Source organism: Mustela lutreola, chromosome X (genome assembly GCF_030435805.1).
Source record: "Mustela lutreola isolate mMusLut2 chromosome X, mMusLut2.pri, whole genome shotgun sequence".
Lineage (NCBI taxonomy): Eukaryota > Metazoa > Chordata > Mammalia > Carnivora > Mustelidae > Mustela > Mustela lutreola.
This window is the reverse complement of record NC_081308.1, coordinates 24,202,968-24,228,456: the sequence shown is the minus strand read 5'-3', so window position 1 is coordinate 24,228,456 and position 25,489 is coordinate 24,202,968.

Genomic DNA, 25,489 nt, shown 5'->3' with positions numbered 1-25,489 from the left:
GAGATAGCAATACTCCATGTCAGCTCAGCTGGTTAAGCATCTGCCTTCGGCTCAGGTCATGATCTCAGGATTCTGGAACTGAGCCCCACATCAGGCTCCCTGCTCAACAGGGAGTCTGCTTCTCCCTCTCCCTCTACTGCTCCTCCTCACCACCACTTCTGCTCTCTTTAATAAATAAAATTTTTTAAAAAAATACCCTATATTCAGAGGCTAGTTTGGGAGCTGAAAATAATTATGTTATATGCCCACTAATATCAGTTTCTTAATAAATGATAATAATTTGGTAATTTAAATCCAAGCTAAAAATTTTGGATTTCAGTGGGTAGACAATGGAGAACTTAGGACTATTTTTAGGCAAGAAAGTGACTTTTTTAGGATGATCTCCCAGACATGGACCGAGGAAAATGACAGAGAAGCTAATCAAAAGATTATTAGACAGTTCAGGTGAAAATAAAGATGGCTTTAAAATAAGATACCAGTAATTATTATAGAAAGAAGAGAGTACAAAAGATATAATTTGATGGTAGAAGTGACAAGATGTGATGACCAATTAGATATAAAGTTAGAAAGTGGATTATACTGATCATGGCTTCTGAAAAAAAAAATGGAATACCTAAGCTGTTAAACTACACGCGCGCACACACACACACACACACACACGTATGTATTTAAGAGAAATCTTCATTTTCTATGTCTATGTTGGCAGCCAGAGTGTTACACTCTTCCATCCTCAAATACAAATGGGTCCAATTTACATCCTCAAACACAGATGGCTCCAATTAATTTCTATGCTAAAACTTGCAATTCCCCTCACTTTCCTCTTCAAAAATATACATACATTTTCATTTATGTCTCATTGATCAATCTGCCAAATCCTAGGTTACATTTTTCTTTGAAGTTTAAGTAATTAATGAGTTATTCCGAGACTAATGAGCTCAATATAAGAGAGATACATACAGTGTTGCTCAATAATTTGGTTCTCTACCCATGTATTAGTAAGAAAACACAGCCATGCACTGATTATTGCTAATGATATCATGTTACCTCAACACCTGTAGTCATGGTCTTGTGCTAGCAGGTCAATGGTATTTACAGATTACCTGTTAGAGATTACCCAGAAGAACCTTGAGTGGCAATGGCAGTACACTCACTTTGACTCCAATGGAGTACTTTCATCAATGATTCTGAACCTGTTTCGCCAAAAACACTTGTCTTTTTTGGTCCATGTGTCTAGCACTATGGGAAAAAAATCACTTAAAAATTTCCAAGTGTTTTGTACAGTATGAGGCTTCATAAATAACTCAGAGGTGGCAATGGGGCAGGAGGACAACATCCTGGCTTCCCATGATGGTTTTGCCTTGGTGGGACAATATAGCTCTGCTCTTGGCAGTTGCTAGTCAGTGACATGGTTGTTAGAACAGGCAATCCATCACTTCAGGCAAGAAAACAAGTTAAACCCATGTCTCAAGGGACTTTTCAAAATCAGGGAAAGCAGTGTGGCTTAACTATATTCAAAATTCTCTACTTCTTTTTACATTTTTATTTTGTATGTGTGTGACTGGATATGCAAGGTAGTTGAGTATGCATACCACATATAAATATTCTACATGCACTTTTTTAGACTGGTGTTACATGGCTGAAATACAAATAGGATGGCTGGAAGGGATGAAAATGGTATATATATAAATAGTTTTGATAAAATATGGTAGGATTAACTGGAGGTTTTTTAAGGATAAATCTTTGAGAACTTTATTTTAGGAGAGTATAACTTCAATGCTACTGTTGCTTTTTATTTCACATCATAAGCTTATACAAGCAAAATGATATTTGAATTATTGATATTTGAATTTATTCAAATTTAAAGATTAAAAAGTTATAATCTTGTGAGTCAAAGAAGTTAAGGGTAATTAGAATACCAAGAGAAAAAATCAGAATTTTTATCTTCATGTATAACTGATATGGTAAATGATACACACTACACATTCACTATTTGTTGAATATATTAAAGTTTGTTGAGTAAAATAGCCAAAAAGGTACACCAAGAACAGCTAGTTAATCTCTAAATTCTAGTAAAGGAATGAAACTTGTTTATATAGTTTAAATTTTTATGTTAGTAGAAAAATAGAAAAGCTTTTAAAGACTAATGGAAATAAATAAGCAAAAACTTTGACTATCCGAAGTCCCAAATTACAGAGTGCTATATAGAAAATGTGTACTCCTGAATAACAGAGAATAAAATATCTGAGTTTAATAAAGAAATTAACACTAGAAAGAAAAAGAGTTCACACTATTGCTGTGATTGTCTAATAGCTTTAATTTTTTCATCTGCCTCACCAAGGCCAGTGAAGATTATAAACCGAAGAAACATCACCATAGAAATTAAAGTAACGAATAGGTGGGATTAAGAAATCAGTATGTGATTTAAAGAAGAACTAATTCCTATTCTCCTGAAACTGTTCCAAAAAATAGAAATGGAAGGAAAACTTCCAAACTCATTTTATGAGGCCAGCAACACCTTGATCACAAAACCAGACAAGGATCCCATCAAAAAAGAGAGCTATAGACCAATATCCTTGATGAACACAGATGCGAAAATTCTCAACAAAATACTAGCCAATAGGATTCAACAGTACATTAAAAGGATTATTCACCACGACCAAGTGGGATTTATTCCAGGGCTGCAAGGTTGGTTCAACATCCGCAAATCAGTCAATGTGATACAACACATCAATAAAAGAAAGAACAAGAACCATATGATACTCTCAATAGATGCTGAAAAAGCATTTGACAAAGTACAGCATCCCTTCCTGATCAAAACTCTTCAAAGTGTAGGGACAGAGGGCACATACTTCAATATCATCAAAGCCATCTATGAAAAACCCACCGCAAATATCATTCTCAATGGAGAAAAACTGAAAGCTTTTCCGCTAAGGTCAGGAACACGGCAGGGATGTCCATTATCACCACTGCTATTCAACATAGTACTAGAGGTCCTAGCCTCAGCAATCAGACAACAAAAGGAAATTAAAGGCATCCAAATCGGCAAAGAAGAAGTCAAATTATCACTCTTCGCAGATGATATGATACTATATGTGGAAAACCCAAAAGACTCCACTCCAAAACTGCTAGAACTTATACAGGAATTCAGTAAAGTGTCAGGATATAAAATCAAAGCACAGAAATCAGTTGCATTTCTCTACACCAACAGCAAGACAGAAGAAAGAGAAATTAAGGAGTCAATCCCATTTACAATTGCACCCAAAACCATAAGATACCTAGGAATAAACCTAACCAAAGAGGCACAGAATCTATACTCAGAAAACTATAAAGTACTCATGAAAGAAATTGAGGAAGACACAAAGAAATGGAAAAATGTTCCATGCTCCTAGATTGGAAGAATAAATATTGTGAAAATGTCTATGCTACCTAAAGCAATCTACACATTTAATGCAATTCCTATCAAAGTACCATCCATATTTTTCAAAGAAATGGAACAAATAATTCTAAAATTTATATGGAACCAGAAAAGACCTCGAATAGCCAAAGGGATATTGAAAAAGAAAGCCAACGTTGGTGGCATCACAATTCCAGACTTCAAGCTCTATTACAAAGCTGTCATCATCAAGACAGCATGGTACTGGCACAAAAACAGACACATAGATCAATGGAACAGAATAGAGAGCCCAGAAATAGACCCTCAACTCTATGGTTAACTAATCTTCGACAAAGCAGGAAAGACTGTCCAATGAAAAAAAGACTGCCTCTTCAATAAATGGTGCTGGCAAAATTGGACAGCCACATGCAGAAAAATGAAATTGGACCATTTCCTTACACCACACACAAAAATAGACTCAAAATGGATGAAGGACCTCAATGTGCGAAAGGAATCCATCAAAATCCTTGAGGAGAACACGGGCAGCCACCTCTTCGACCTCAGCTGCAGCAACATCTTCCTAGGAACAACGCCAAAGGCAAGGGAAGCAAGGGCAAAAATGAACTATTGGGATTTCATCAAGATCAAAAGCTTTTGCACAGCAAAGGAAACAGTTAACAAAATCAAAAGACAACTGACACAATGGCAGAAGATATTTGCAAACGACATATCAGATAAAGGACTAGTGTCCAGAATCTATAAAGAACTTAGCAAACTCAACACCCAAAGAACAAATAATCCAATCAAGAAATGGGCAGAGGACATGAACAGACATTTCTGCAAAGAAGACATCCAGATGGCCAACAGACACAGGAAAAAGTGCTCCATATCACTCGGCATCAGGGAAATACAAATCAAAACCACAATGAGATATCACCTCACACCAGTCAGAATGGCTAAAATCAACAAGTCAGGAAATGACAGATGCTGGCGAGGATGCGGAGAAAGGGGAACCCTCCTACACTGTTGGTGGGAATGCAAGCTGGTGCAGCCACTCTGGAAAACAGCATGGAGGTTCCTCAAAATGTTGAAAATAGAACTGCCCTATGACCCAGCAATTGCACTATTGGGTATTTACCCTAAAGATACAAACGTAGTGATCCAAAGGGGCACGTGCACCCGAATGTTTATAGCAGCAATGTCCATAATAGCCAAACTATGGAAACAACCTAGATGTCCATCAACAGATGAATGGATCAAGAAGATGTGGTATATATACACAATGGAATACTATGCAGCCATCAAAAGAAGTGAAATCTTGCCATTTGCGACAACATGGATGGAACTAGAGCGTATCATGGTTAGCGAAATAAGTCAAGCAGAGAAAGACAACTATCATATGATCTCCCTGATATGAGGAAGTGGTGATGCAACATGGGGGCTTAAGTGGGTACGAGAAGAATAAATGAAACAAGATGGGATTGGGAGGGAGACAAACCATAAGTGACTCTTGATCTCACAAAACAAACTGAGAGTTGCTGGGGGGAGGGGGTTTGGAAGAAGGGGGTGGGATTATGGACATTGGGGAGGGTATGTGCTTTGGTGAGTGCTGTGAAGTGTGTAAACCTGGTGATTCACAGACCTGTACCCCTGGGGATAAAAATATATGTTTATAAAAAATAAAAAATTATAATAAAAAAAAAGAAATCAGTATGTGGCTACTGAAGCATTATGTTCTAAATCTTCTAAAAACTGGACAAAAATGCCTACATCAAATAAAGGAGTTTCTATATAAGGGCAAACTTCCTTGTAACAATGCCTTGAAATTCAATATTTTGCCTGAATAACTCAATTTACATCTCCAAGTCTCTTGAGATAAAGACTACAAAGCATGTAACTTTAAGAAAATTCAGGAAGACATGGGGAGCTGGAGAACAGAAGAGAGTTGAGGGAAACTGGAGCAGGAGACGAACCATGAGAGACTGTGGACTCTGAGGAACTAACTGAGGGTTTTGGAGGGGAGGAGGGCGGGAGCTTGGGTGAGCCCGGTGGGGGGTATTGTGAAGGGCATGTATTGCATGGAGCACTGGGTGTGGTGCATAAACAATGAATTCTGGAACACTGAAAAGAAATAAAAAAACATAAATAAAAATTAAAAAAAATTCAGGAAGCCAGGTAGAGCAATAGCATGGTTTAATGATATAGAAAAAGTTTTAGAATACCAAAATTAATTTTACATGCACAATTTCTCTGTAGGTTTTGGTAAGTAACCGAAACCCAACCTTGGAAATCTATTTTAAATGAATGAATAAATAAATCTAAAAATATACCACCTTTACACTCAGCAAAATCTTGTTGAAGGCAGGTTGGGAAATATATGTTTTAGACTTCCTCCTTAAAGCACCATATATTCTCAATTATTGACTTGGTCATACAGTAAGTATATGGCTTTAAGAAAAGCCGAAGTATGTTTGTTGGATAGTTAGATGGATGGATGGATGATGGATGCTTAGTCCTAAAGACACATGAGAAGAAGAAAAAAATCATATATTTCCACCATTATTACAAAAGTTTGGTATTGCCTCTCCAAATATCTATCTATCTATCTATCTCTCTCTCTCTCTCTCTCTCTCTGTCTCTCTCTCTCTATATATATATATGGGTGGGGTGGGCTGTGTGTGTGCATATACATGTGTGGGTCCACACATAAATTTGCTTAACATTTGTAGAATTTTGATTCTTGCACTTTTCACATCAAATTGAATTTTGAGCATTGCCTCCATAGTATCTACTTTTGAACTTTATTTTCCTTCTACGTAATGTTGAACTCTTAATATGTTATATTATGGAAATGCTGTGATTTAATAACCATATTCCTTGATATTTCAGAATCTCCTTACAAATGTATTTTCTAATTTTATACTCATAGTAATTCTTTCAGACAGATCTCATTATCCCCATTTTGCATATAGGCCAAAAGAGGCTCAGGAACATAAATGCCTGCCTAAGGTTAGAAGGTCAGGAAATGGCAGGATCAGAACTTCCATACAATTAGTAACAGACATAAAGTAATTCAAGATTTACATTTCTGAACTTCCACAAACTTGTTATATCTGAGAGTACTTTGTATTTGAATCTTCCATATTAATAATACACTACACATCATTACCTGATACTTTTATACAGTAATAATTAACTAGTGACTTATGGAATCAATGGCTCATGACTAATGTTTGTCAGTATTCTAAGTACATCCAAAATCATCTAAGTGATCAAGAAAGGGCCATAATCTGTAATTATATACTTGGTTTTATTAAAAGAAACAGCCTTTGCCTAAAAGACATTCAGAATTACAATTTAGATACCTATTGTAAAGAAGAAATTCCCTTTTGTGTCTCTACAGAGAGCATGCCATCTAGCCCCAGTGCCCTTAGTAAAACGGGAAAAAGGAATGCAGGAAAACACTTAATAGCAACTGAGAGAAGACACATCACAGGGACCAAAAGTGCCTGACACTCTCCCCCAGGCACAAAATTTCTGTCTGTTTCATGAGTATTTATTTTTCCCCTCTAAAAATTAAGATGCAAGTAAAGATGGTTTTTACTCCCCTTAGGGGTTATTTGAAATGACCTTTCAAGTGAAGGGTCTTTTTGCTTTCTCTTCAACACAAATTTATTGAATATCTCTCGCTTGTTAGATTTAGGCTATGCATGTTTCGACTGTAGCATTCTCAATTACCTGTCAATATCTAGCCAGACAATTGGTGACATTCATCAAGGAGTTAGAAATGAGGCTGTGGAATTCAGGAATGGTTTGAGCTATGTGTTTGCAAGTCAAGTGCTCCTAGTGAGACTATGAAAATAGGTAATTCTCCCCAAGCAGTGCATCTAGAAAAACAAGAATTTGAAGACAGAGGCCTGGGAGAAGGTCTGTAATTCAAAGGGTAAGAAGACAAATTTATCTATTGGAAATAGAAAGTTTTCAAAAATGACTTATCTTTAAAAAAAAATTAAAAAAATGACTTATCTTTTTCAGTGGCCAAGGAAAATAAGTTAAATAGTTTTGAGTAAACATATAAGGGCAAAGAAGAAAAGAAGCCTAGATATAAATCTAAATGCCAGATTTGATAGTGAATATCTGTGAGAAGGAAAGAAGAATATGAGACTTAAGAAACCAATTCAGGGAGCATCTGGGTGGCTCAGTAGGTTAAGCCTCTGCCTTCAATTCAGGTCATGATCTCAGGGTCCTAGGATCAAGCCCCATGTTGGGCTCTCTGCTAAGCAAGGAGCATGCTCTCTCTCTCTCTCTGCTTGCCTCTGCCTACTTGTGATCTCTCTCTCTCTCTCTCTGTCAAATAAATAAATAAATAAAATCTTTTAAAAAAAGAAACCAATTCTGGACATAAATGCTGCCATAATGGAGGGCATATTTTGTATGCCATCAATGACAAATGGCTGGATAAAGTCAGGTGGGATGGAACTACCAGTTGATGCATGCAGCAGAAGCCTCACATACTTTAAATTGTAGAAGTCAGATACTATCCAAATGTTGATGGAACTGGCCCAAAGTGATCACCATTTGGTCACTGCTTTGGCCTAATTTTTTTCCACTGTTGGATGTACTCTATCACAGCAATAAGAAATTTACAAGCCAAAAGGTGCAATGTGCAACCAAAATAAAGCTGACAAAAATTGGACAGCTCTTAATTGAGTTGGCTACCGATTATAGAAAACCACTGAGAAAATTTCTAGTAAACTATCATCACTAGACTATAATTATAAAGGTGTTTGTTGTGATGCCCAAAGAGATAACAGGTGAAACAAGAAGAAATCATGCTTAATAAGAAATATTACTAATATCAGGGGGAAAATAAACTGTTTCCCTCTACTCAGCTGTAATTTTTCAAGCAAAAATTGTATCTACACGTTCATATTAAAATTTAGATGATGAAATGAGAAGCAAATACTTGAAGAAACAGTCTTTCAGTATTCAACATATGTAGTCAGCATAAATTTTGGTTTGCTTAATTGTTACACTGCACAATGATACTTACACAAAAGATTACCAAAAAAAAAAAAAAAAACCCTTTAAAATAGTACTGTTATAGAGACTCAAACCTACAGAGGAGGACACAAAGAGCTGGCATAAGATCAGCATTTTGGAAGGCCACATAAGGAACCCAAAGCATTAACTATTAGAATGCATACGGATTGTTTACAAAATAACAGTGGTCTGCCTTCCAGCATCAAAGTTTGATACTGTCTCCCTTCTTGCCAGATGTAGATGACATCTCAACATCTCAAAGTACTATCTTCTCTGAAATTCTTGTTCTATCAGCTAATTGGAAGAAGAAGAAATAAGACCAAGAATAGTAAATTTGGTTTATGAGCAACTAATAAATAAAGATCATCCATTTATGTTGCAAAAAACAAAGCATAATCATTTTGTTTTCCAGAAAAGCAGAAAAACAATTTAGCAATTGAAATGCCAAGAATTCAGTTTGTTTTAACAAGCATTACAAGTTTCTTTGGAAGATTAATTATAAAATCACTGGTCTTGCTCTAAACTGGGATCCATGTGTATGTATATGTCTGAAAAACAAGAAAACTCATCTTAATTACATTATTTATTTAATATCTCTGCCATTATGCAGGCCCACGACCTTACCTCATCGCAAAGAATATCATGGGCTAAGCAGCTCTTTTTAGTACATGCCTAACATTATGCACTAAGAATAAAGGGTGAAAAATAAATGTGTATCAAATAAATGGTTATAGAAAATGTTATTTTTACATTGTTCATCATAAAATTTTTTTTCTAATGGTACTCTTTATGATAGATGGCTTTCCTAAATAACTTCATTATATAAAAGAAAACAAGGACACAATTGCTAAGAGCACACAGAATGCTGTATTATTTTTATTGTGTTAGCACTCACATTCCTGATAGAAAGATATTACCACCCAGGCCCATATGAAAGTTACACTGAAATCAATGTGAATCCTATAGACAGAGAACTAGAGGATTTAAAATGAAATCAAGAGCAAGCCTCTCTGGTGTTATGCCGGTTCAATGAATTGTGCAGTTTTGAAGCTGTCCTTAGAGACTATAAATTAATTCCTAAGGATTATCTTCCCCGCTAGGTAAAAAGCAAAACTGAAATTGGAGGAGGAAAAAAAAAACTTTGTTCAATTAAGTAAATTGCTTTATGCAAAAGGCATTTTTTTCAAACTTCAGAGTTGTTGCCTGGCATTCGAGAGAGAAAAAGGATCACTTTCCTTCCGCAAGCTCAACATGTTCTTAAATAAATGATCCAAGTGGAACCTGCCTGAAATTCTGTATCTCATTATGCAGGTGTTAACTTTAGGCTATTAAATATGAAAACAAAACAAAACAAAAGACTGATATGCATATTAATAAGTATCTCATGAAGTCAAGTTAATTCTATTAAATGGTCTATTCGAAAAATAATTTTGATGTTGTTCCTCAACTAAAATCATGAAGAATGAAAGTTTTCTAAGTACAAACGTTAAAGAAATTTTTCACTACTTCTTTGCCTATTTCTTAATAGACTTTGAATCCTGAGCTTCTGTGAGAATATGAGCCTGAGTTTTAATGGATTCCCCTTTTTTAAAACATTCTCTTAAAATTCTACACAAGTGGACAATGCATATAGCCAAGAACAATACAAATAAGCTGCCTTGTGATGAACACCAAGCCAAGGTACACATTCTAAGAGTAAAAAGGCAAATACATACTCTAAAAAAAGTCCTGCAAAACCATCAAGAGGCCCCTCATGCCAAACTTTAGAGAAAAAGCACACTTGTGGATATTACTTCAAAATTACTTGATAGCTTAATAACATGTGAGAGAATGTATACATTCAACAAAAGCAAAACTTTTTGATTAGCTTCAATAAGAAAAAAAAATCAAAAAAGAAGAAAAACTCACACTGTAAGATCAAAGAAGCAAATTTGTACCACACAAATTAGTATGATCACTTAGAAAAGTAATGTGGCAATATCTAGAAGTAATAATGTACATACACTTTGCCTAAGAACCTTGACCACTAGAAATTTATCCCACAGCTAAATTCCCAGGAAAATGCAAAAATATGTGTTAATGTATGTGCACCAGAGTATACCTCATAATAATAAAATCTGTAGGGAAAGCAAACATTCCTGAGGAAATCAATAGTTATTATAGTCAATAGATAAAAATATATCCATTGCATGAAACACTATATAGCATGTAAAGAAAAATAAGAAATCTATATGTAAAGATGCAAGTTACAGAACAGAATATTGTGCAAATAAATAAGGACGTATGTCTGCATATGCTTACATAATTTATGGAAGAATAGACAGACAAGTCTCAACTGTTAAGTCCTGGGAAGAAAAATGGTGGCAGCAAATGAGGTTAAAATTTAGGATGGCTTTTTCTGACTTTACACCACTCTGTACTGATGAATATTTTAACCACTGTCATTTATTTGTAAAATTAAAAATAGTGTTATAAACACTGTCAAAGTTTTCTTTAAATTGTTATATTTAAACAGATACTCATGAAAAGTTTTCCTGGATGTATTAAGGCACAATAAGAAGATGCAGAAAAATAAGTAGAATTCTATAAAGTGTATGCATACACATACATGCATGCACACAAATACACAGAGAAAATACCATAGATTATGAAACAAAATAACATAATACCTAACAAAAATATCATAGATTATGAAAGGAATGTAATTGTGCCAGAAGGCGGAGTACAGTGGGTGGTGCGAGGTGAAGCAGGGTGTAACTCCTGCTTTCTCTACTTCTCTGTTTTGAAATTTTTATTGTAAGGGACATTGAATTCCAAATTAAAGATAGCACTGATATGTAGGAATGACTTAAGTTTCCAAAGCACAGGGGAAAAAACTGTCAAGAAATAGGAGAGAAGCAACAATGTGAATATACCTAACACTACAGAAGTGAATGTCACAAGAGTTTACAGTGGTAAATTTTATGCCCTGTTTAGTTAACCACAATTAAAATTATAAAGAATGAAGGAGAAATAAGAGAAGATGATAGAAGTGGTGTACAGGAAAATGAACAAACCTAAGGACTGCCAAGGCTTTGGAATGATGAAATGACATACTACTGACAACTTTCCAGGAAAGTAAAATGAACTGAACATGTGTAGTTAAGGTTTCTCCATTATCCAGAACAGTGGTGTACGAAGTCAGATGAGTACATTCTCAGAGTTGTTACTGATCCATCCCTTGAAGCATAGGAAGAAAATGCTGCAAGTTATATTTTTATTTCTCTTAATGTCATTTTCTTATATATATATATATTAATTTTGACATATTAATGATATTTATGGATATGTGCAGCATTAAAAGTCAAATAACATTGAAGAAGTATCTGCACATTTTTTCAGACAGAACTGTTGCGACTCAGTAGCTGTATTTCCAGCCATGAAATTACAGAAGAGGAATATATGTACTAATTTACAGCATCTTAGAAAATTCATTAGTCAAAAATACCTGAAAGAATACCCCAGGTAAGTGAGGGGATTATCAGAATGATGATACAGAAATACATTATGAAAAGTTGACAGCACCCAATGAAGCCGAGAAACAATATGGACAAAGTTAAAATCAAACGTAGTCCTTGGGAGAAAAAAACTAAGCAAAATCTCAATATCAGAAATCTAGGTCTTAAATTATAAATTACACTAACTAAAACATAAAAATGGGGCATGGGAGAGAAAGGAAAATTACTTTAAAATGCATAGTACTGTTTAGAAAAAAAAAGTCAAAGAAAAACTGGAATTTTTGTTTGAAAGCCAAAAAAACCCTTCATCATCATTAAGGACTACATTCATATTTTTTTAACTGTATTAGAAATCAGAACATTGTTAGATAACTTTATACTAAGCTTGGTCATTTAAATGTTTATGCTTCCCATAAAGAACTGGGTTTTGGCATCAACACTGGAATTTTTTGTTTTAAAAAAGAATATAGACATCATAGAAGATATTTGATGCTCTTAAATTTCAGAAATGAAAAAATAAACCTTATTACACCATTTCAAAACTGTCTTCATTTTTCTTCCAGGTCAGTGTTGAGGGCTAAAAGAATGTTAATATGTGGACTCGGACAGTTCATGCTTTCTTCAAGTAAGAGTAACACTTGCATTAAAAAGGAAATAGAGGATAAAATATATTGTTTATACTTTGGCTGAGGCAAATATCTATATGGACAGAAATTTTCACAGCCTTTTCTCAGAAAAACTGAAATTGTGTCTACCCAGATGACTGGTTTTCTAAGAGTGGTGATTTTACATCCCATGGGACATTTGGCAATATAAGAAGGCATCTCTGTTTGTCACTAGTGGGCAAAGGGTAGATGACAGTGATGCTAATAAGCATCTTACAATGCACAAGACAGCTCTCCAAAACAAAGAATTATCAGACTCAAAATATAAGTAGAGCTGAGGTCACACAAACTTTATCTAGATGTATGGATAGAATTTCAGTATTTTCTCTATTTGTGTAATATACATGTGTGTGAGCATGCAGCAATTAGTGCAAGAATAATATACTTTGGGAGAAGTCATTTCTTACTATTCTAGTTATAGCATTAAAGGACTCCCACACTTTTTAAGTATAACTAAACTGTTATCTTATGCCCTATTCCCATCAGCATGGTCTATTAAGCTTTTCATAAATATAGAAAGGGAATAAAAAGTTTGATAACTTTGAGTGAATTTTAGATGGCCCCAAAAGATTTAGGTTACAAATAAGATGGGGCTCAAAATGGAAGTCAAAATGGTATATCACCTTAACTAAATTTCCCTTAATTTCAAAATGAGGCATTTAAGTAAAACCTTAAGACATAAATTTAGACTTGGAATATCTAAATAGCACTGGTAACAAAACCAAAAAGACAGGGAAGCAGTACAATGGGCACTAAGAATACAGAACATTGAATACTTCAATTGGTTAGAAATCAAAGTATGTAAACACCTGTAGAAGCAAGAGACCAAAATTTTTTAAAGGGCTGTAAATATCTATAGAAATTAGACTTTGACTTTTGAGTATTTAATTACTGAGTCAAAACAATTACAAATAATTTGGGGATCAACAGGAGGTCATTTGGATAACAAAACAGCCATAGAAAAAAGTTCCTCAAACTTCATTTACAGTTATCTGTATGTAGATTCTATTTTCAGGTACTCTTATTGTACTATGTGTACAGTGTTATATGGTCCTTATGAGAGTAACAACAGTACCAAATGAACATATACAGGAAATACTTATATTGTATTTTTAGTGGACTTATACTCTTGCCTATTTCCCATAAAATGCAGAAAATCAAAGCCATGATTCGGAATATAGGAAAAGACAGGGTACATGAGTTGTTTTTCTAAAGAATTTATTTACTTATTTGAGAGACAGAGATCATGAGCAGGGGGAAGGACAGAGGGAGAAGGAGAAACAGACTACACAATGAGTGTGGAGCCCGATGTGGCGCTCCATCCCAGAACCCGGAGATCATGGCCTGAGCTGAAGTCAGAAGTTCAACTGACTGGGAGCCTGGGTGGCTCAATTAGTTAAGCAACTGCCTTTGGCTCAGGACATGATCCTGGAATCCCAGGATCAAGTCCCAAGATCGAGTCCTACATTGGGCTCCCTGCTCAGTGTGGAGTCTGCTTCTCCCTCTGACCCTAATCCTCCTTGTGCTCTCTCTCTCTAATAAATAAATAAATAAAATCTTTAAAAAAAAGAAGTTCAACTGACTGAACCTCCCAGATGCCCAACAAATGAGTAATATTTAATACCAAAAATAAAATGTAGAGGACAAATTCCAATGATCTAATGTATCCAATGACCCAATGATCCAGAATTGTTCCTCTAGGTAGAAATTAAGTATCAAATGTTTCCCTAATGCCTGGGTTTATGCTCTCTTACTCTCTCTAATAAGTAAATTTAAAAAGTTTCCCTAATAAATAAATACATAATAAAGTAATATTAAAAAATAATCTTTAATGGATAACTGAACAGGTACCCTGTATTTCAAAGTAGAACATAAACACAAGCAAACAATCATATCAACAGAAAGGTACATGCTGTTGCAAACATTTCTAAAACAAAAGATCTTAATATTTACAGGAAATAAAAAGTTAATGCCTTAATATACAAATAATTGTTACCAATCAATAAGAAAAAAAATGCATAAACAACATAAACCCAAATTCCACATTAGAGAAGCAGATTTATATTTAACATGAGAATATGGTAAAATTCAAATGAACTACTAATCATGTGATTGGGAATTATAACAAATACTATTTTTTACCTGTCAAATTGGCAAAGGCTAAAATAGTATTGGTGATAAGAGGATCAAATGGTCTCTTATGACACTGGAGAGTGCAGAATGGTACAACTTTTGTGAAATGATAATTGGCAAGAATTAAGGATATTAACTACAGTAAGGTATTAATTTCCTTTCATAATTAGAGATTCATGCAAAGATTTAAATCTGAGGCTATTCATCACATTATTATTTATAGTAACAAAAATTATAAAAAATATATTACCAAGATGAAAGACTAAGCACCATTATAAACAATGTTCTTGATATATTTAATGGTAATAAAGAAAGCTCAGTGTTACATGAAAAAGAGCAGGATATGAATTGTTGACATTAAATAATGCAAATTTCATTTTTTAGAAAGAGAAAAAGTAAAACATAGGATAGAAAAACGTTTATAAAGACTTACCAAAAATGTCAAATTTTAAAAAATCTCTGAGTAGTAAGACAATGAATGATTTTCATTTAGTTATTTGTCCTTACTTTTCCCTTTCAATAATGTTACATTCCTTTATAGGTGCAATATTGTGATTGTCATGTTTCTGTATAAACATCAAAGAGGAAAAATGAAAATGGACTTTTGCTACTTCATCAAGATAAAAGTCTTCTGCACAGCAAAGGAAACAGTCAACAAAGCAAAGAGGCTACCCACAGAATGGGAGAAGATATTCGTAAAGGACACTACAGACAAAGGGCTGATATCAAAGATTTATAAAGAGCTCCTCAAACTCAACACCCAAAAAACAGAAAGCCATGTCAAAAAATGGGCAGAAGACATGAACAGACACTTCACCAAAGATGACATACAAATGGCTAACAGACACATGAAAAATGTTCATCATTAGCCATCAGGGAGATTCAAATCAAAACCACATTGAGATACCACCTTATACCAGTTAGAATGGCCAATATCAACAAGATAGGAAACAACAAATGTTGGAGAGGATGCGGAGAAAGGAGAACCCTCTTACACTGTTGGTGGGAATGCAAGTTGGTGCAGCCACTTTGGAAACCAGTGTGGAGATTCCTTAAGAAATTAAAAATAGAGCTACCTTATGACCATGCAATTGGGGCTATTTACCCCAAAGACACTGATGTAGTGAAAAGAAGGGCCATCTGTACCCCAATGTTCAAAGCAGTAATGGCCACAGTCTCCAAACTGTGGAAAGAGCCAAGATGCCCTTCAACAGATGAATTGATAAAGAAGACATGGTTCATATATACAATGGAGAATTATGCCTCCATCAGAAAGGATGAATACCCAGCTTTTGTATCAACATGGATGGGACTGGAGGAGATTATGCTGAGTGAAATAAGTCAAGCAGAGAGAGTCAATTATCATATGGTTTCACTTACTTGTGGAGCATAAGGAATAACAAGGAGGACATTAGGAGAAGGAAAGGAAAACTGAATTGGGGGAAATTGGAGGGGGAGATGAATCATGAAAGACTGTGGACTCTAAGAAACAAACTGAGGGGTTTGGGGGAGTTGGGGGATGGGTGAGCCTGGTGGTAGGTATTAAGGAGGGCACGTATTGTATGGAGCAATGGGTGTGGTGCATAAACAATGAATCTTGGAACACTGAAAAAATAAAATGAAATTTTTAAAAAATCAAAGAGGAAAATATAGGTTAATTTTTACCAGCTGAAAATATTTAACCTCAATTTTTTTCTAACAAAAAAAAGGGACAATCACTACAATCACAGATAACTTTCATTATCTCAATATAATACATATCATGGGTTGGATAGAAATTTTGCATTAGCAGGAGTCTACACTTCATTATTTTAAATAATAAAAAGAACAATGCTTACCCAAATCATCCAAAATTCCCAATGCCTTTTCCGAATATCATAAAAACACTACTTAATACTCTACCAAGAATTTCTGCATTTAAATCAAACATAATAAAAATATTTTAAAAATTAAAAAAATAAATATAAAACATTTAAAAACAAATTATAAACTTAACATCAGGAATAAGATAATCATGTAAAATGTGAATGCATTCATTAGTATTTGTGAAAGACATACAATAAAAGAATGTAGTTTCACTGCAATGAACATATCCTCTAATGTAAATAAACCAAGAACATGCCATAAATGTAAGGTAAATGAGGACATGTGAATGGTCATGTTTATGTCTTTATGACATTTCTTTCAATATGTTTTATCACTTTCAACTTGTTTTGCATGGGTATTTTTAGGCTTCTTAGGCTTCACTTTTTTCATAATCTATTCCATTCTCTTTGAGGATGTTTTCTATTAATATTGTGGGAAAAGGTGACAATGAGATTATACATGTTTAAATAATATGAGCATGACATATTAACCTACTGGTGAACAGCTGATATACTATTGCAGACACAGTACACTCTTTCTTCTGGACTACTGGACAACTGAAATAATTTTTCTGAAAGGTGAGTAAGAATGCATAAAAGCAGATTACTGATTCAAATTCAGAGTATTTTTGCAAATCACTGTAATTAGTACTCAGAAATTGACATTTCAGGTAGCAGTGGAGATCTTTCTGAAATAAAAATTTGTAATTTAGGCATTCATAGAAAAAGCTCATAATTTAGAAGACCTACTTTTTGAAAAAGACATAATAGTTGAGAAAAAAAAGAGGAAGCTATTTATTCTCCCAAAGAATCACAAAATTTCAGAAGTGGAAGAAATTTGTACATTATACCAGTCTCTGTCCCTCTCTTTTATTCTGAAGAGGTAAAATGACACTTGAAATTGCAATGAAAAATAAAACAGATCTGGAATTCAAACCCCTAGTTTTCTGACTCCATGTCAGTGCTCATAAATCTCATAGAAGGAACTATAAAAAACTGTTTTAAATTTCTAGGTGTTTGCATTTTCAAGGGTTTTAAAATAAAAACACTGAAATTCAACTTTTACACCTTTACAAATTTTACACTTCATTCCTCTGGTTATGAGCAATTGACAGCTATCAATGACTGAGGACTGGCACATCTGTAGATAATCAAAATATCTGAGTTAATAAAATATTCTATACAAAAATGCACTACAGAGAAGTGACCAAAGTTTTCCAAGTATTAAATATAATACCAAAACTTAACTTGACTTAATTCAATCTCTTCTTTATGATTCATGAAATACTTTCAGATACTGAGATCATTTAATGTCAATTACTTTAAATACTGGTTTCTTTAAGGCACAGATGTATGGAAACTGTCAGGTGATAGGCAGCTGCCTTGGATGAATTTGAAGTGCATGTATTTTCTGATGATGCACTTTCAAAATAACTGCTTTTAAATGGTCTGGCATTAAAAGTAAATTTTTCTAGAACTGAAGATTTGAGCTCCAGTAGTGTGCACAGGACTAATTCATGAAGGTGAGTTCGCAATAGTATGTTTATAATGAATACAAAAAAGTTCAGGGACAGCTTCACTTCCAGCATCACCTTTTTTTCCAACACCTGTCCCAGTTCCCTCATTTACTTACTGTTATTTCGTTTTATATGTATTTTTGTAAGAAACCTGAAATCCTTTCAAGAACAAGGCAAAAGTATAGAGTCAAGCAAGCAGTAAAAATCATAAGTGAATGCACATTTTCCTTGGTATTTGTAAGTTCAGAAATATCTACTTCTCTAAATAAGTAATCCCATTCCAAATGGAATAAAACATAATGGTTTGGTCACCCCAATGTTCATATACCTGCACGCCATAAAGATTAATAAGCTTAAATCCCATTTCTTCTCCTAAGGAAATCTACTTAAAACATGATTGTGTAACAATTGGCCAAAATGGTTGTTATATAAATTATTTTAAGATTTTCTGAATATAGCTGAAATTTTGCAGATAAAAGTTTAATTGAATAAATTTTGATTTTCTGAGTATTATTCATAATATGTAAACATCATAAATTTCACATAACTGGCTGCTACATTCTGTATTGAAGAGTCCATAATGAATACAAATATGCTTTACTGAGCAATTCAATCTGCCCACCCTATAGGCTTTTTTTTTTGTAATATTAAAACAGTACTTCAATTTTTTAGAAGGAAGATGAAAACCTCTTAAATGGACCAAATTTTTAAGGAATTAAACCACAGTAATGGCTCAGAATTATTATATAAAATGATTTATAATTCTTACTAAAGCATATCCAATTTTGTTATGACCCCTCTTCTATCCTGCTACAAACACATCTAGGCACATACTACTGTTAATACTCAAGTGAAAGCCAAAAACAAAAAAAGAAAGAAATGTCATTATATCAAATATTTGCCTTTATCTTTTCAGAAATAATGCCAAATGTATTTTAGCCTAAGGATGTGAACCCTGCATGTGTCCATGAATAGAATTTTCTTTTTTATTCAAAGATGATCATGGTAAAAAATGGTTTTAAGTCAAATGTGTCAATATTAGTTTTCCTGTTTTTAGTGACATTAAGCAGATTGTATTCTCTAATATGCAACCTGTGTTTTTTCCAACTAGAAAAATATTTAAAATAACAATCTAAAATTTCTGGATGAGATGAGAACATTTGTATTATATATTTCCAATTATTTTCTTAGTTGTTGATGTCAGAAGGCTGTTTGAGTGTCTCAAGGAAAATCATTTCTCAGTGTTTCAAGAGGATTTCACATTGTCCTTATGCATGTTATAGTTAAACATCTCTTCATGTGCACATATAACCCTTCAATTCCTCAACTTAAGTTTAAACTGCCCACTAAGTATTCTAAATTTCAGATTTCCTTCATCCTTTCCTTTTGAAGAGCTATCAAAACCCCAAATATTCACCAACTTATTAAATGCCAGGTATAAATAAAAATATAAATTTTTAGAAATGTATCTTAACTTAAAATAATCCTTTAATATGCTAAAATTTAAAATGAATGTTTTTAGTTGTTATAGGAAATCTTAATGTAAATGAAAGGAAATAAAAACTTGTTGGGGGAACTCGCTATAGTCTGTTTTTTGTAGCTGTATCATAGCCATTAATTATAGTTGTTCTTGAATTGGACTCCTGGCCCTGACACCTCGTGACACTGATGAAGTTATTTAATCTGTGCCTCAGCTTATTCATCTTTAAAATGGAAATAATAATAGTACTTAACTCATGGAGTTGTTTTGAAGATTCAATCAGATAATGCATGAAAATACTTAAAATAATGCTGGCTCAAAGAACAAACTTAATAAACATTAGCTATTATTATTTCATTTTCTATCTTTCTAGTCTTTGGTTTTAGAAGATCATTAAAGTACATTTAGGCAGTCTGAATTAGGACACAGTCTAGCTTCCTTTCCTTCTAGATCTTACACCATCAAAAAATGTGCAGATTTTACTTACTTTAATAAAAGAAAACGAAATAACAGAGATTATATTTCAGAATAAATATACACTGGCTTAGAGATGACTTTTTATTTCTATTTTTATTATATAAACAACACAGACGAAAACTTTCTGTTTACTTCCCATAAATATCAAAACAAGTATGTCCTAATATTCTATTGGTAATTACTTCCATTCAATAATTTTAATTAAATGTTATTATCTTTGTGTAATAAATCTATTTGCCACTGCTGTAGTATTTCCTAAATTAAATATACTTACATACTTAGGTTTCTTTTCTTCTCTGAATCTTTCAAGTTTAAAGTGTACAAGCAAATACTAATGATATTTGTTAATCATCAAGTAAAATTCGAGTAAGTTTACTGATGATGATATTATACGGAAGACAAACATAGTTTTAAAATTTTGTTTCTAAGAAAGAGCTTCAGGAAAGATACATAAACACACTAAAAAATGTACATGGAACACTGGGTGTGGTGCATAAACAATGAATCTTGGAACACTGAAAAAAATTATATTAAAAAATGTACATGGTACATTAATTCTCAAGTTTCTGAGGGGGTATTTAAATACCACTTTAATATGAAAATGACAATTAACATGTGTGAGGATGTACACAATCTTTCATACTTATCTCACATTCTGGATATAACTGAAATTAAGAGAGGATAAATAAGTTGTCCACAACTGGAAGTATTTAAGTAGTTTAACAGGGATTCAGTCTCACATCTCCCTGACACCAATTTTGTACCTCTTAACACTGTTACTGCATCACAACAGCTCACACAGTACATGTCATAAAAAGCCAGCAGCACAATTTGCTTTACTTGGCTATAGCAGTTGGTATACTTCCTATTCTCTCATGAGAAAAAAAAATTATTTCACTGTCTATCTCCTTTATCATCTAGCCTGCCAAAACTCAAATGCTCAACTATCATACTATCCTTACCAATCACACTTAGATAGTTTTTCAGTTGCCCTAGAAGGTATACCAAGACAACTTAACTGAGACTGTGGTATAAGTGATCAAAGTAGAATCTTGACTTCTTTTTTTTTAAAGATTTTATTTATTAATTTGACAGAGATCAGAAGTAGGCAGAGAGGCAGGCAGAGAGAGAGAGGGGGAAGCAGGCTCCCCATGGAGCAGAAAGCCCGATGCGGGGCTTGATCCCAGGATCCCGGGATCATGACCTGAGCCGAAGGCAGAGGCTTTAACCCACTGAACCACTCAGGTACCCCGAATCTTGACTTCTGAAATCAAATGCAATATTCATTCCAATGAAACTACATGGATACCAATTCTTCCCCTTAAATACTGAAGTGGTTTAAAGTTGAATAATTTTTTACTCATTGAAATGCTAATAATTAATATTCACAAGTATCAACAGTAGCCATGAAATGTTGATATTCTATATGATGCAAACTTTGAAAACATTGATTTTTCCCTAACACAATAATTGTAAAATTCTGTTACTAATTGGCAAACTTTTTCTGCAAAGAGCCCAAGGGTAAGCATTTTCAGCTTTGCAGGTTATACGGTTTGTCAACTCTATTATAGCCTGAAAGCAACCAAAATTTATCAACCAAAAAGCATGGCTGTGTTCCAATAAAACCTTATTTATAAAAACAGACAGAGGGTGGGGCGCCTGGGTGGCTCAGTGGGTTAAGCCTCTGCCTTCGGCTCAGGTCATGATTCCTGGGATTGAGCCCCGCATCGGGCTCTCTGCTCAGCAGGGAGCCTGCTTCCCTCTACCCCCTTTCTGTCTGCCTCTCTGCCTACTTGTGTTCTCTCTCTCTGTCAAATAAATAAATAAAATCTTTAAAAAAAAAAAAAAAACAGAAGGCAAGACTGGACCTCGGGCCCTAATTTGCCAGGCCCTAGTATCCTACTAGGCACTACTATTAGTCCACTAATACTTTGCCGACAGTCTAAGTACCTTGACATAAATATCACAAATGGAAACACACAAGGCTTATCCATGTTAAGCAAATAAATCTACTTTTACCAATTATTTTTTTCAGCAGTTATCTCTGAAGGAGTTTCCTGCAGGATGGGTACATACAATATAGTCCAAATGAAGGATTTTTTTTCCTTAAGAAAGCCATTTTGGAAACCATTATGTCACAGTGCTGTGTTCATTCCTAACATAAAGAACTCTGGTATTCAATAAAGTTTTATTCACCAAAGCCTATTTAAGACTAGCTATTTCATTCAAATACACATGGGTAATAATAACAGCAGCAACTTCCCTTTAGATATGCAATGAATGTTCACTATATGATTGCTTAAGAACGCTTAATGTTGTAGCCATTTTAAATGCACTTTCTCAAATTCTGATAAGGTAGTTCACTTGAGGTAGTCTAGTATTTCACTCTTTTTTAAATGAGGAAATTAGACTTCAGTACCATGACCAATGCCACAAAGCAAGTGAATGCGAGTTTAATTCTCCATCTTGATTACAAACAGCTGCCTTCTATCTACATGGTGTCCAATTCTCTTTGTTTCCTGAGGAATGGGGAAGGTGACTCTGGGTCCAGATCAGGCTAGGAACAGTGAATTTTTCTCAGAGGCCAGAGGCAGAATGGATCTGAGGGAGAGAGTCAGGGAAAGAATGAATCTATTCTAGGATATAAGGGGGGTAAGTAAGCAGAAAGAAGCTCATGTACTTGTAATTATGGTCTTTATTAATTTTAAAAGAATTAAATGGAGGAAGTAAATCCACTAAATGCTTTTTAAACCTCTTTTTAAAAAAATGACATGCTGACTCACAACAGAATTTCTCATTCTCACTTAACTCAAAGTAGCCATTATAAATTCTAAGGGTATCTGTAGGCCATAATAGTTGACTACTAGTTGGTCAAAAGCCAAAATTCTATACTTCTATAAATCAGTCTTCGGCAGTTAACTACAAGCCCATTAACACCGTTTATTAATTATTTCATGTTTGACAGGTCTCTTAAGAAACATGGTGGTAGAGGAAACACTCATAGCTAGGTTAATGTTGCAGCCATGTTCTGTTAGGATGTACTTCTACCCTATTTCCCTTTTCCAAAGACCATGGTATCCTTCAATTTCCAGCAGAAATATGACATTCCTCAGGAAGTGGTCTCTGAGTAACAACAACAAATGCATTTTTTCCACCTTCTACATGGTTTTATTATTTCTTATAAGAAGTAATTATAACCACTTATATAGCTGCTCTATATTGCTGCTGAAAGTAAATTTTTGGAGAGATTTCTAAGTAAATGGACCATGTTAATAACCTCTTCTTCATACCTCTCACAGTGCCTACTATAGTTTTAGTCATACAGGATACCTTGAATACGTGGAGAAATTAGTATACACTTTGGTATGCAGTAAGTCAACTCTAATGTAAAATAAAACTTGAGAGTGATGAAAATAAACACCCAGCTCAACAGCAACCTCCCCAAATGCTCTCTTGTGTACACATACAAACACGCATCTTAGCATTGTTATAGCACTCTGTTCCTGTCATCACACAAACTTCTTTTGAGTTTGAGACATATAAACGGGCCACAAGGTAAATTCATCTAAGCAAAGGTATCCAACAATGCCTAACAAAAAGAAAAATAGAACAAATTGATCACCTTGGTTCTGATTCATGCTTATCTGGCATGCAGTTCCACACATAACTTTGCGAAAGGCTGTGAGTACTTATTTGCATTCATGATTTTTCCCTTACTGTTCTTCAGTGTTCAAAATTATTAAATGGTTAAGATAATTGGCATTGATACATACTCAATGAAGTCTTCATGAGGAAAAAGACAATATGAATAATATAAGCAAATAGCCCTGTGCTTTTTATTAAGTGTTATCATGCCCATGTTCTTTACTACATCAAGTGCTGCAGATCATCAATGTATATGGACAGTGCCTTTAAGAAGTATACTAAATTGTAAGAAATTCAGAGTGGAAACTCTCTCTTATTCATGTTTATGTCCCTAAACTAGCACAGTGCTTTGAACATAATGGGGACCCAATAACTACTGTCTGGATAAAATGGGAAAATCTATTATATGCCTAGTATTCTAGAATTACAATACTCTGAGAGTTAAGTTTATCTTCCTTAGACATTATGGTTAACCTAAATGATCACAAGTTACCAAGCACTCTCCAAAGTAGTTTATATAGGTCATCTCACAATATTTTCTTATACTTTGATTCCCACAGCAGCAGGAGAGGAAAGTTAAACATTTTTGGAAGTTATTTTCCCCTAATTACATACTTATTAAGGAGTGTGGTCAAGATGTCAAAGGAGGCATCATCAATTCAGAGACCATAATCTAAATCAGTATACGTTCCTACCCTCCCATAAACACCTTAATACGCAAAAGAATTTTGCTTAATAAATAAGTAAATTACTGAATATACAAATAGAGAGAAAATAGCATCAACTGACTATGTTGTAAACACATTTCATCTAATCAGTCTGTAGAAATATGACTAAATTTTTTTTACAACAGGTGTAGATTAATAATTTAACCTTAACCCTGATCTACTATTTTGCACTCATGTAAAATATTTATGGATTAGAATAACCACATAATCCTATATTTTCAAATCTTAATTGGTATGCCATTTATGTTTTTATCATACTGCATCAGTTATGCATAAATACTCTTCATTTAAATGTATTAATATTCTATTTTTCTACTTACTGAGCAAATATATGCATTTAAATGCCTGAAAACTCTGTATGCATTCCAATTGCAGTAAACATCTGAAGCTAGCACATATGTGTGCGTATACAGGTATACATATATATATTGCAATATTCTGTAATTAGTATCCAATACTTCTAGTAACCTAGAACTTGGGTGGGAATACAACATACATGAACAACTAACTAAACTGAATTCCATCAAAAACTAGTGATAATCAAGGGAGAGCTACAAAAACATACATATATCAATGTCACATAGAGACAGGGTGAAGATGCCAGTCGCAGTCCTGGAATATGACTGGATAATAATGATGAAAATAACATGTTGTGCATTTATTAACTGAACAAATTGAAAACTATAGTCAGGCAAAAAACGATCTGCTCCCATCTTACCTTAAAAAACAAATCTTTCAATTCCCACATTAAAAGACTTTTTTCCATTTGAAGTTTTTAAATAAAAATCCCATGTAGTCTGTTTTTATTTTGCCTTTATTCTTCAAATAAAATTCCAAGTAGAGTAAATATTTGATGTAGACACTTTTTGTGTGTCAGATAAGTTTACTCTTTTGGATATAATTGTTTTTTACACAACTGGAAACAAAACAAAAGCCAAGAAGTTCCAGAAACTTCTACCTTATTACTGACATCATAATAAAAACTACTTTAAATTAATTACTTGTAATCTGAACATATAATACACTATGAGCTAGAAAACAAAGTACACTCTAAAGTCATTTAAAC